Genomic DNA, 12,358 nt, shown 5'->3' on the forward strand with positions numbered 1-12,358 from the left:
ATCCTAATAGAGTTACATTTAAGAGGATTTGTGCCCATGTTAATCTCTTAGTTTTGACCAATACAATGATCATTTACCTCGTGGGCTAGGTAAAGGGTACATAGGAATTCTAGGTATACTTGTACTATCTTCGCAAGTTTTCTATAAATCTAAAATTATTCCAGAATAAGAAGTTAAAAGTCAATTGGCATCCACCATATTAATGGCAAAAAATAAAAATCAATATGATTCAGATCACATATAAATAATTTATATGTCTATGTAATTACAATTAGCAGAGAGTCAAACTTTAAAATTATTCCAATTTTAATAACACTGAAAATAATGAAATCATTTAGCTTTACCAAAAATGTTATGTGAGATCTATACACTGAAAATTTTTTTAAAATTGCTGAAAAGTCAAAGACATAAATAAATAAAATGTTATACCATGCTCATGGACTAGAAGACAATATGGTTAAAATATTACATTCATCTATGCACTTAATGTGATTCCAATTAAAATTCCAGTAAGTGTCTTTTGTAGAAAATGTAAAGTCAATTCTAAAATTTATGGCAAAGAAAGGACATAGAATAACCAAAGAAGTCTTGAAAAACAAAAATAAATTTGGTTCACTTATATAAAAGGAATTGAAGACTTAAGCTACAATAATAAAGACAGCGTGGAACTGGCATAAAGATAGACAGACAGATCTTTGCTTAACACAAAGGGGCTGAGGATATAATTCAGTGGTAGAGCACTTGCCTAGCAGGCTCAGGGCCACAGTTTCAATCCCCAGTATAAGTGACACATAATCCTTTTCACAGAGCTCTCAGTTCCAAGTTGGGCTGCAGAAGCAGTGACATCATCATCATTAGCTTGCTTAGTTAGGTTGTCTAACCAGCATCCAAGGAGCAACCGTCCTGGCATACATGCAAGAAAGTAGCTTTCTACAGATAACACTAACTTGCCCTGATTCCCAGTGTGCATGACAGAAAGCCAGTGCCCTTGAAGGTAACCTGGACCTTGGACTTTCTGACCCAGGCTTGCCCTCATTGTTCTCTTAATTTGGCTCAGCATAGAGAACAGAAAAGAAGCACTCAGGGACAACATGGTGTTTTACTGTCCCCCTTTCTTTAAGAATGAGACAATGTGTAAATATAAAGGAACTAAAGTAGCCAAGATAATTTTTTTTTAAGTGGACTCAAGGGATCCTCCTGCCTCAGCTTCCTGAGTAGCTGGGACTACAGGCATATGCCACTATACCTGGCTCACCCATTTTTTTTAAAATATAAAATTCAGTCCAGCATTATAGCTAAGTATGACTTCATCAATATATTTTCCTAACTTAAGTTCAACTATTGAGATGCCAGAGACATTGAAACAGAAAGTGACTGTTTTTTTATTTGACTTCTCAAAATTAGTAGCTACCCGTTTTTTTAATTAAAACTGATCTTGAATATTAAAAGAAAAATAAAGTCAGTAAATAAGTGATACTCTTAATGAATCAGCATGTAATACCTGGGAGCCCAAAAGCTTATTTTTAGCCCAGGGCTCAACCCTACAACATGTACTTCTTTTCTGTATCCCAACTGTTTGAGTGACAGACATTATTTCATATGAGAATACTCATAGACTTGGAGTCCAGGGAAGAGGAGAGGTTTCCTGGCTTAAAACTCACTGTCATGAAAAATCAGATTACTTTCTCAGATAAGCACTTGAGAACTAAAAGCACTTGTGATTTTCTTAATTTTCTAGAGATAAATTAGAGTGGCTCTCATCCCACTGGTCTACCACTAGCCAATTACATGAGCAGATCTTTATTATCATTAGTATTATTGCACAGATTATACAGATGGAAGACATTATTCTTTGCAAAAATTCAAACATGGGGTTATTCATTCTCTAAAATAACCAATATGACAAATCATCTAATTTTAAATTTCCAAATCCTTTTTCTGATAGAACTAACCAAATGATAACACTGAAAGAACCTAAAGTATCATCTGGTCCAACTTTCTCATTTTTACAGAAGTGGAAAATAAGATCCACAAAGATTAAATGACATGTTCTCATGTGCACGGGAAAATCAAAAGCTAATACCCAGCTTTTCTGTCCTAAGCAAGTCAGTTGATTTCAGATCTAGAAGGAGGAGGAGGAAGTCGTGAGGAGGGAGAGAAGGAAAGCAAAACTGCATTTTGGTTTTTCACAGCCCATTTTTGCCTTTTTTTTTTTTTTTTTTTTTTTTTACATTTACAAGCCATCTTTGCCAAGATTGGTAGCTCACTGGCTTCAAAACCAAAAGGCCATTTGATGTTCAAAACAACTGCTCAAAAGTAGCATTTCCTATGTAATCAGGCAATTCTCATGCTGAGGAACTCCACCCCCTCATTATGGGGTACATCTTATTGCCTGTGATAGAATAGAACTCAGGCTACTCCCCAGAGCCAAGGATAAGTCTGAGATGTTCCTTCCACTGGCCTTTATCCTAATACAGAAAGTCCCACAGCAACATTAGCCATCTTTCAGTAATTACATTTGATAACCATTCAGTACACTCACTGACTTCTCTAGAGAGAAAAGTAAATGCCTCCTTTTATCATGACAACCATCCAATCTGGTGCAAAACATTCCCAGATAAGGCTCCCTCGGGGATGCCTTTTCTTTATGTTCATGATCAATAGCTCTTGCACAACTCCTCTTTTTTACTCTACCAAATAATGTGGCATTGATAAACATAATCACTTAACCTGTATGGAGTTGAAAACCTTCCTAATAAGCACAGGTCATTGAAAGCAGTGTTTTAAGTAGTATTGAAAGATCATTGAAAGCAGTATTTTAGATGGACATGATAAATCCATTCTTATTTTTCCATGCATTTTTTCTCATTTATTTCACTTGATTTTCAGACAAATTTCCATCTCCTAAAAATGGAGCTTCATTGTTTACTGGGTACTGAGTTTCAGTTTAGGAAGATGAAAAGGTTCTGGAGATCCACAGAGACAATTATACTAAGATGTGAATGTACTTACTGCACTGGTCTGTAACTTCACACTGGTAAGTATGAAGTTACTGATCTGATCTGTAACTTCACACAGGTGAGTATAACTTGATAAAATAGAGAGGGGCTTTGTAGAGGAAAGGAAAACACAATGAAAATTGTATAATATGGAGAAGAATGAGAAACAAAGGGGAAATTTGCATATGTTTTAATGCTGCAAACATTAAGGGTCAGCTTAGCTCCAGAATTATTTTATTAGTCTGTAGATTGCATGCCACGTTGAAAATTGATTTTTAATATAGTTTTTGAAAACTATAAAGGTAATGTTTGCTCTTTTGGGTCCAAGTATATTAATAAAGTGAGTCTTTGGCTCTTCCCCAACCCATACACTCTACCCAAGCATGACTGTTACTGTGTTTCATAGATATTCTTCTGGAAATGTTAATACATACTTCTATATACATATTTTATAAACATGGCTCATTTGCACTATTCTACACTCTGCTTTTTCACTTTATAATATATTTTCGAGGTCTTTTCATATTGTCACATTAACTTGCCTTTTTAAATATTTTTTATTATTTAAACTTATTTTTATTAGTTCTAATCAGTTACATTTGCCTTATTTTTAAAGCTACATGGCATTCAACTATATGTACGTACACTACTTGTCTACTCAACTACATAAGAACCTTACAGATATTGAAAACAAGAGACCTTAAAACTGAATAAAATAGATTATAAACAACTTTGATGATGTTGCAATTTGTGTCTGAATAAGATATTCCATGTAAGATATCATTCTCAAAACTGCCATAAATATATGATGTAGAGAATCCATTCTTGAAATCTATGCTGACTATTCTATATCAATTTGAAGTCAAAGAAGCAATTTAATTGGGAACCTATAAGTACCCAAACAACAGGGTCAAAAGCATTCATTATAGCTTGGAATTTTTCTGACCTAACAGAGTGAAAACATCAGAATTGAAAAACATGTCTCTGAAAACCTCTTGGAAAAGTTGAGCACAGTGTGCCAAAACACCATGAAGAAGGGAAAAGGACAGGGCTGGGGTTGTGGCTCAGTGGTGGAGAGCTTGCCGAGCCTGCAGGAGGCACTGGGTTCAGTTCTCAGTACCACAGATCAATAAATAAAATAAAGGTCCATTGACAACTAAAAAAAAAAAAGTTAAAAAAAAAAGAAAGAAGAAGTGACAGGACAGTCAGAATATTTCAGTGTAAAACCCAGCAAGGAGAAACAATGAAATCTCATCATTGGCTTATAATCTTTTTAATGAAAGTTCCAATTTTGTCTTACTAAAGCGCTAAAAAAAAGGGGCTGGGGTTGTGGCTCAGAGGTAGAGGGCTCACCTACCATGTGTGAGGCACTGGGTTCGATCCTCAGCACCACATAAAAATAAAATAAAGACATTGTGTCCACCTATATCTTAAAAAGCGCTAAAAAGAAAGGATGTTTCTGAGTGATTCGTGTCATTTAAAAATTCAGCTAAGTTACATAAGACTATATATATGGAGAGGGGAAAGGAGAGAGCAAGGGCTTAGATCAGACACCAATCCACATCTTAATTAATATTAGCAGGATATTCTGACAACTTCCCAAACTTACAAAATCTATCTTGGTGGAATATTACTGCCAAGCCTTTCTATAAGAAATGGAAATTTGTATTATTTGCAAATTCTTTTCTTTAATATTTTTTAGTTGTAGACGGACACAATACCTTTGTTTTATTTTATTTGTTTGTTTGTTTGTCTGTTTATTTATTTAAATGTGGTGCTGGGGATCAAACCCAGTGCCTCATGCATGCTAGGCAAACACTTTATCACTGAGCCACAATCCAGGCCCTTATTTGCAAATTCTCAATTCATTATTTAAAAATAGTCTGGAATGGCATTGGCCAATATGGAAGAGTAACAAAACCTGGAAATTCTCTTTTTTAAAACAGCAATGAGTAGATGGAGGGAAACAAAGGAAGGGGGGAAAGAAGGGAAAGGGGGAAAGCTGGGGAATGAAGGAGGGCAAATTCCACTAGGTGTGTGTCTGAATGTTCCACAGTGAGTTCCAATACTCTATATAACTATAACACATCAATTAAAAAATAAATAAATAGAAGGAAAACTAGTAGGGTAGAGGAAGGGGATCAAGTGGGGAAGGAGGAGGAGAGAAGGGTAGAGCTGGGGATTGAAAGGGAGAAAACTATGTTATATGCATTGACAAATACGTCAAAATGAGCCCCATTACTATGTATAATTATAATGCACTAGAAAATTAAATGCAAACACTGAAAAGAATTGCAAAAAAAATCAACTTTTTCAGAAATCTAGAAAATAAGCAAAAGTTTGCATCAATCTAGTGGGCATGTATTAAAGAAAAATGATGGAATCTTGGTAAAAACTATAAATTCTATGGCATTTTAACTCAATCTGTTCTCATCCATCTCTCCCCAACTCCATAGTAGCCTTAATTAAATACCAGTAGTCTTTTTTTTTAAGCACATTAAAGCAAGCCTGGGCTTTGATTCTGTAGCCCATATCACATATTAAAGAAGAAGCAAATAACCCATGTACATGGATGGAGAATAAAGGCTCAGGGTGAATCACATTGCAGTGTTCCAATTTCTATTGCATGGAGCTCAGCAGTCACAGGTCTTTTAGGTCCTTCTGGATGTCCCACAGGGTATGTGCACTTTTCTTGAGCTGAGCAACCTCATCATCCTTTAGCTTCTGGTTGATAATACTGGTTAATCCCTGAGCATTGAGGATTTAGGGAAGGCTCAGAAAGATTTCATTCTCAGTGCCATACCTCCCTGTCACCATGGTTGAGACTGGATGAATCTTGGATAGATTTTTAAATGTGGTTTCAATGAGGTCAGCCACACTTCACTCAACAGCCCAGTTGGTGTATCCTTTTAGTTTGATGACATCATAGGCACTTTCAACCACCATTTTACGCACTTCCGTCCAGTTTTCACTATCATTGTTCCCATTTCTGGATTTAGTTCCTGGAGAGAACTACCAGCCTCGTTGATTCCACTCCACACAGCCCACTTGAGTCGCCATGTTCTCCCAGAATCCATTCATGGCAGCTGCTAGGATGAATGCCAAGTTTCTCAGCCATAAAATAGCAAAATCTAGCAGAAGCCAGACTACACCCCCTTCTAATCACACAGTGTTGGGTAATCCACTTAGTTTCCAGGTAACATGTGTAAGAATGTCCACTGGGTTGGAAACCACAATTATGATGCCATTGAGAGACTATACTTGATGATCTGAGGAATAATGAATCTGAAGACATTTCTCTGCACAAGATTGAGACAACTGTCCCCCTCCTGCCGACGGACTCCTGCAGTTACTACCACGATCTTAGAATTGGCAGTCACTGACTAAACTTTATCTGCTACAGTTTTGGGTGTTTGAAGAAATAAGCTTCATGCTGCAGATCCATCTTTTCTCCTTTGAGCTTATCTTCTAAATCATCCACCAGGGCAAGTTCGTCAGCCAGAGAAGTTCCCAGAATTCTGATTGCACACGCCATATCGACTTGTCCAACAGCCATTACAGTGATCTTATTGTTTGCTAACTTCTGCCTCCTCTTCTGCAACTGGTGCAACGAGTTTTCCTTAAAGGTCACCACTTCAAGCAGGCGAGAGAAGGCTCTCCAGACCACTGGAAGAGTCTTGTGAAGACAATGTCAGAAGCACGCAACTCCTCCGGCATAGGATCTGCAGCTCAGTGGTCCTAAAACTACAGTGAAAACAGTATCATTGGGGCCTCTGGAGGAAGCAGAATGGGGTTAGAGTTCCTCCACAACCCCTTTTCCAGATACTGTTACCCTTTGGTCTGTATGGCAGTTGCCCAGAAAATCCCATTCACAAGGCTTATCTTTATTTGCTCCAACTCAGAGTTCACCCATTGCCAACAATCACAGAGCATTTATTGAAAAGAATCAGCAAAAACTCAGGTGACAAAAACAGTTGGGTTAACCAATAAGCCAAATGAAACACTTGGAAGGAACACTTAGGGAATGAGAGGTGCTTGGATATATGCTGAGAGCCACAGCCGAGTTGGAATGGCCCCTGGCATTTTGCCAACAGTATTGGTTGAGAGGTGAGCCATACTATCTGCCTTGGCCAGCTGCTTTGGAGTTCTCGCACTACTTTGGAGTCCTCCCGGGGATTCCCAGAGAGTTCCCATTGGTTGGGGAAGTGCCAGAGGAGGGATTTCCGGAGGAGGGATTTCCGGTTGCTGGTTCCTGGAGGAGAGTTCCCGGGGAGCGTGTGTGGAGTGTGCTGGTGGAGTTCAGAAATAAAGTTTGTTCCTGCTTCAGTGGCTCGTGATTTGTGCCCAGCCAGACTGCGGCAGATATAACGACTTGGGGTCCTTGAAATAAGGACTGGGGGTGTAGCTAGGTGGTAGCATGCTTTCCTAGCACATGGGTTGGTTCCCCAGCACCACAAAGGGAAAAAATAGTTCTGATATAGTCCTAAAAATCTAAAAGGTTACATGTGTGCTTAGGGATATAAGTCTATATATTCAGAAGCTCAATAAATTCCTGATAGGATGAACTCAAAGATCCACACCTAGTTACATCAAACTGTCAAAAGTCAAAGAGGTCAGACAAGTGGGAAGACATAGTCAATGTGCTTAATAAAAGATTGCCAACCAAGAATTCTGTATCCAGCAAAACTCTTCTTTAAAAATGATAGAGATCACCAGGCGCGGGGGTACATGCCTGTAATCCCAGAGGCTCGGGAGGCTGAGACAGGAGGATTGCGAGTTCAAAGCCAGCCTCAGCAAAAGTGAGGCACTAAGCAACTCAGTGAGACTCTATCTCTAAATAAAATACAAAATAAGGCTCAGGCTGTGGCTTGGTGATTGAGTGCCCCTGAGTTCAATCCCCAATAGCCACCCCAAAAAAAGAAGAGACCTTTGGATACAGCATATAGGAAGCTTAGAAATTGTTAACTAGTCCTAATAAATTAAAATATGAACAAACTAAAAAATCTAGACAAGTCCAAAACCTGAGGCCACTAGGGTAAAACAGTACTCTCACCCCTCAAATTAGTGAAAGACAGGTATGTACAGAGAATCCCAACTTCCTAGAGCACAAGTCAGACACAGCAGCTGCCACTGGAAAACTTACAGGGTAGTGCATGGATCAGTGGAGGCTCAGTGTGCTCAAGCTTGTTGCTTAAAAACTCCGGGCGGGCCAGGTGCAGGGGTACACACCTGTAATCCCAGGGGCTCAGGAGGCTAAGGCAGAAGGATAGAAAGTTCAAAGGCAGCTTCAGCAAAAGTGAGGCACTAAGCAACTCAGTGAGACCCTGTCTCTAAATAAAATACAAAATAGGGCTGGGATGTGGCTCAGTGGTTGAGTGCCCCTGAGTTCAATCCACGGTACCAAAAAAAAAAACCTCAGGGCCACCCAGGTGTGGCGGGGAGGGGCCCACATTTTTGTGAGTTTTACCATTAGTAACCCTACAAGATTCTCACAGTGAATATGGAAGAAAAATCCCCTTGTACTCCCCCCAAGGAGAGCAGAAATATAGCCATTTTAAAATATGTCCAGGGCATTCTTTCATCCTTAACAAGGCCTGCCTTCAGAAGAAAGTGTTTTATCAAAGTCCAAACAACTAAGGTTTTATCGAGCCTGACCGACCAGGGCAATGAAATTGCCCAACTCTGTCCTGCTCCAGCCTTCCACGTGGTGCCAAAAAACAAAACCAAACCAAACCCAAACAAAACCAGCCTCTTCATGCCTCTGATTTGGGGAAGGAAGATACCCAACGCCACTCCCCTCTAGTCTTCCTGTCTGTCTAACTAGAGGGAAACTAAGAAACGTTTACAAGGTCGTGGCCCAAGGGTGTAGGCTCACGGAAAGACTGAAGCCCAATCATAGGACTGCAGAATACGTCCCCTCTTCCCACACCCCACCACCTCTTCTACATTATACAGGGCTCCTGTGTAATAGAGGGAACTACAGTAGAAAGAATGTCACGTCTCAGATCTGATTTAAGGGGTCTTTAGTTCATAAGCAACAGGGGAGACAAGAACAAAGGAAAACTTACCTTCTGATACATGGAGCTAGGGCAGACAATAAACATAACCAGACTTCTAGCCAGAAAAACCTCACACTGAAGGTCTATTGACCTCAGTTATTTTCACCCAATATATCTTGTCTAGCTTTGAAAGAAAAAAATTACAAGGCATACTAAAAGATAAAAACAGTCAGCTTAAAGAGATAGTAAACATCACAACCAGTTTCAGATTTAGGGATCATCAAACAGGAGATTTAAAATAAGCATGATATGCTAAGAGACCAAATGGAAAAAAGCAGGCAACATGCAAGAACAGATGAAATGTGCAAGCAGAGCAATAGAAGTTCCAAGAAAGAATAAAAAAAAAAGTTTGAAATAAAAATATTATTTTAGAAATGAAGAATTCCTTAGATGGGCTCATGAATAGTCTGGACACAACAGGAAAGAATCAATGATTATGCAGATATGTTAACAGAAACTTCCCAAACTTAAAAAAAAAAACAGAAAGAAACAAAAGTGGGGAAAAAAAAGAAGACGATAACCAAGAAGAGCTGGATAATTACAAATGGTGTAACAGGATGATGTAATTGAACACCAAAAGGAGAAGAAAGAGGGAAAGGAATAGGAGAAATATTTGAAGAAATGAAGGCAAAGAATTTTCCAAAATTAGTATCAGGGACTGAACTGTAGATCCAGTATCACAGAGAAATTCAAGCTGGAAAAATACTTTAAAAAAAAAAATCTATGCCTAGGCACATCACATGCAAAATGTCAAAAAAGCTGAGGCCAAAAAAAAAAAATGGCAAATAAGTACATGAAAGGTGTTTGACATGATGAGTCATTAGGTAAATACAGATAAAAACATCAAGGATACCACTTCATACCCACTAAGATGGCTGTAATCAGTAGGACAACAATGACAAGGGTTGGGGAGAATACAGAGAAATTTGAAGCATCATCCATTGCCAGCTTTGGAATATAAAATGGTGTAGGCATTCTAGATTTCTGTTTGTTTGACTCTTTCTTGGTTGGTTGGTTGTTTTCTGATAGGGTCTCATTATGCTGCCCAGGCTGGCCTCAAACTCCTGGGCTCCACTCATCCTCCCATCAGCCTCCCCAGTAATGGGGACCACAGGTGCACCACCGTACCCAGCAGTTCAGCCATTTTGGAAATGTTTGGCCATGACCCAAAAAGTGCAGCACAGAGTTACCAGAAGACCCAGAAATTCCACTGCCAGGAATATACTCCAGATCATAGACAGTGTAGGTTCATACAAGAACTTGTACATGGATGTTGTAGAAGTTTTATTCATAATAGTCAAAAAGTGAAAACCACTGAAATGCCCATCAATTGGTAAGAAGATAAATAAAATCTGATATATTTCCACACAATGGAATAGCATTGGGCAGGAGCGAAGTACTTGTGCATACAAGGACATGGATATCCTGGAAAATATGCCATGGAACATCATATGACTCCATTTACATGAAATGTCCAGATAGGAAAATCCACATGGATGGAAATCAGAGGAGTTGTTTCCAGGAGCTGGAGAAAGAGGGAATAAGGAATGACTCCTGCTGATGGGAATGGGGTTTCTTTCTGAGGTGATTAAAATATTCTGAAATTGGGTGGTTGTGATGGTTTTCCACTTTGGGAGTACATTAGAAACCACTTACCTGTACACTTTGAAAGAGTGAGTGTATGGTATGTAAAGTAGATCTTGAAAATTATTTTTCAAAAACTGTCAATCAGCACTGAGAACTATGCACTGTTAGACTTGGCTGATAAGACAGACGATTACAACAGACAAACCAGTCTGTCAAGGAAAGCAAACAATTAACAAAAGATAATTGTAATACAATATACCAGGGCTGTGATTCTACTGTTTATTGATGTTCAGATACAGCCCTGAGAGAAAGGAAGCAATGGTTAACTCTCTCTGGTACGATTAAGGACTATTCCCCCAAGAAATGGATTTCAAAGATGGATAATAGCTTTTCAGGGGATATACAGGGAAAGAAAAACTCTAGACAGTGAAAAAGAATATGCAAATACACAAAGGCAGAAAAATACTATTAAAAATTCAGCTTGATGGTACAGTCTTAACCGACTCTGTGCAACTAAACTAAGTTTCCTTTCCTTTATTAGATGTCATCAGAATCACTGAGAATAAACTAAAGAAGATTAGGTTTCTAGGAGTAGAAATGCATTTTATTTCTGTAAAAGGGGCATAGTCCACTGAAAGAGAGGGAAGCCATAAAATCCCACATGGATAAACAAACTCTAATAGTAAACACGGTAAATAAGAGCACAGCAGTAACTCTTGGAGTATATAATTAACATTATGAATAAGATTAAGTGGGTCTGTGTGCTGAGGTAATGTGAATATCCCCATCAGCTCAATCAGACCAAATAATGACTTCGGCATAACTTATCTGCGTAAATAAACGCTCTTATTGTTTTCCTACTCCAACAACTAACTAATCAGCCCTCTTTCATAAAGAGAGCATCACTATGATTAAATATAAATTCCAGATAGGAAAGATTCATTTTACAACTTTCCCAGCTGATTAGACACATGGACACAATCTTGTTACCTACCCCCTTCTCTCAGGCAGACTTCATCAATCTGGAAAAATGAAGGCAGACCACTGATTGGAGGGCAAACCTGAAAAGGATTAAACACTTAGCATGGCATTCTAAAATACTGTAATTACAGTGCAATTAACCATACTGCATATTAAACGTGCAACTCTGAAATGTGTTCAGACTCCCCAATTATAACTAGTTATTCTTCAAAGAATTTTGCCGCCCACATTGAATTTCTCTAGTGCTTCTTTGTTATAATTCAGGTGTGACAGTCACTAATATATCTAAAAGGACAGTTAATAAAAAGTAGACATTCTTTACTGTAAACCTAACACATGCATGCCAGGTAATACCCGACCATTAGCACTAATCATCATGTTTTAGACAGGCAGATCTATTATGCAATTGGACTTTGCCCTCTTTAAAACATATTTAATGGTCAGCTATGGGGAGGCAGCGAGATGGAGACAAGAAGTAAAGGCCTGGTGGGAGTCTAGAAACCAGTGTCTGTTCTTGATTTTTCCCACCTGGGAAAGCTGCTTAGCCTCTGAGTCTCAATTTCCTCATCTGCCAATTGGGGCTTATTTCTACCCAGGATTTTAGGGAGGATCAAAAAGCTTAACTAACAAAAGAACTCCTCACTAGTTGGTCATTCTATCCAATTCTAAGATGTTACTCTATTGTGGGCAGAGATTGTATCCCCAAAGAGGAATCAGTGGGCAGTGACAGAG

General features: G+C 38.6%; 1 pseudogene; it reads right to left on the reverse strand.

The window, feature by feature from the left end:
• Positions 1 to 5,639: 5,639 nt before the first annotated feature.
• On the reverse strand, positions 5,640 to 6,690 carry LOC124096375 (L-lactate dehydrogenase B chain-like; annotated as a pseudogene).
• Positions 6,691 to 12,358: the final 5,668 nt, after the last annotated feature.

The sequence above is a fragment of the Marmota monax genome, unplaced genomic scaffold, assembly GCF_021218885.2.
Source record: "Marmota monax isolate L192 unplaced genomic scaffold, Marmota_monax_Labrador192_F-V1.1 WCK01_AAM20220418_F8-fsc00004, whole genome shotgun sequence".
Lineage (NCBI taxonomy): Eukaryota > Metazoa > Chordata > Mammalia > Rodentia > Sciuridae > Marmota > Marmota monax.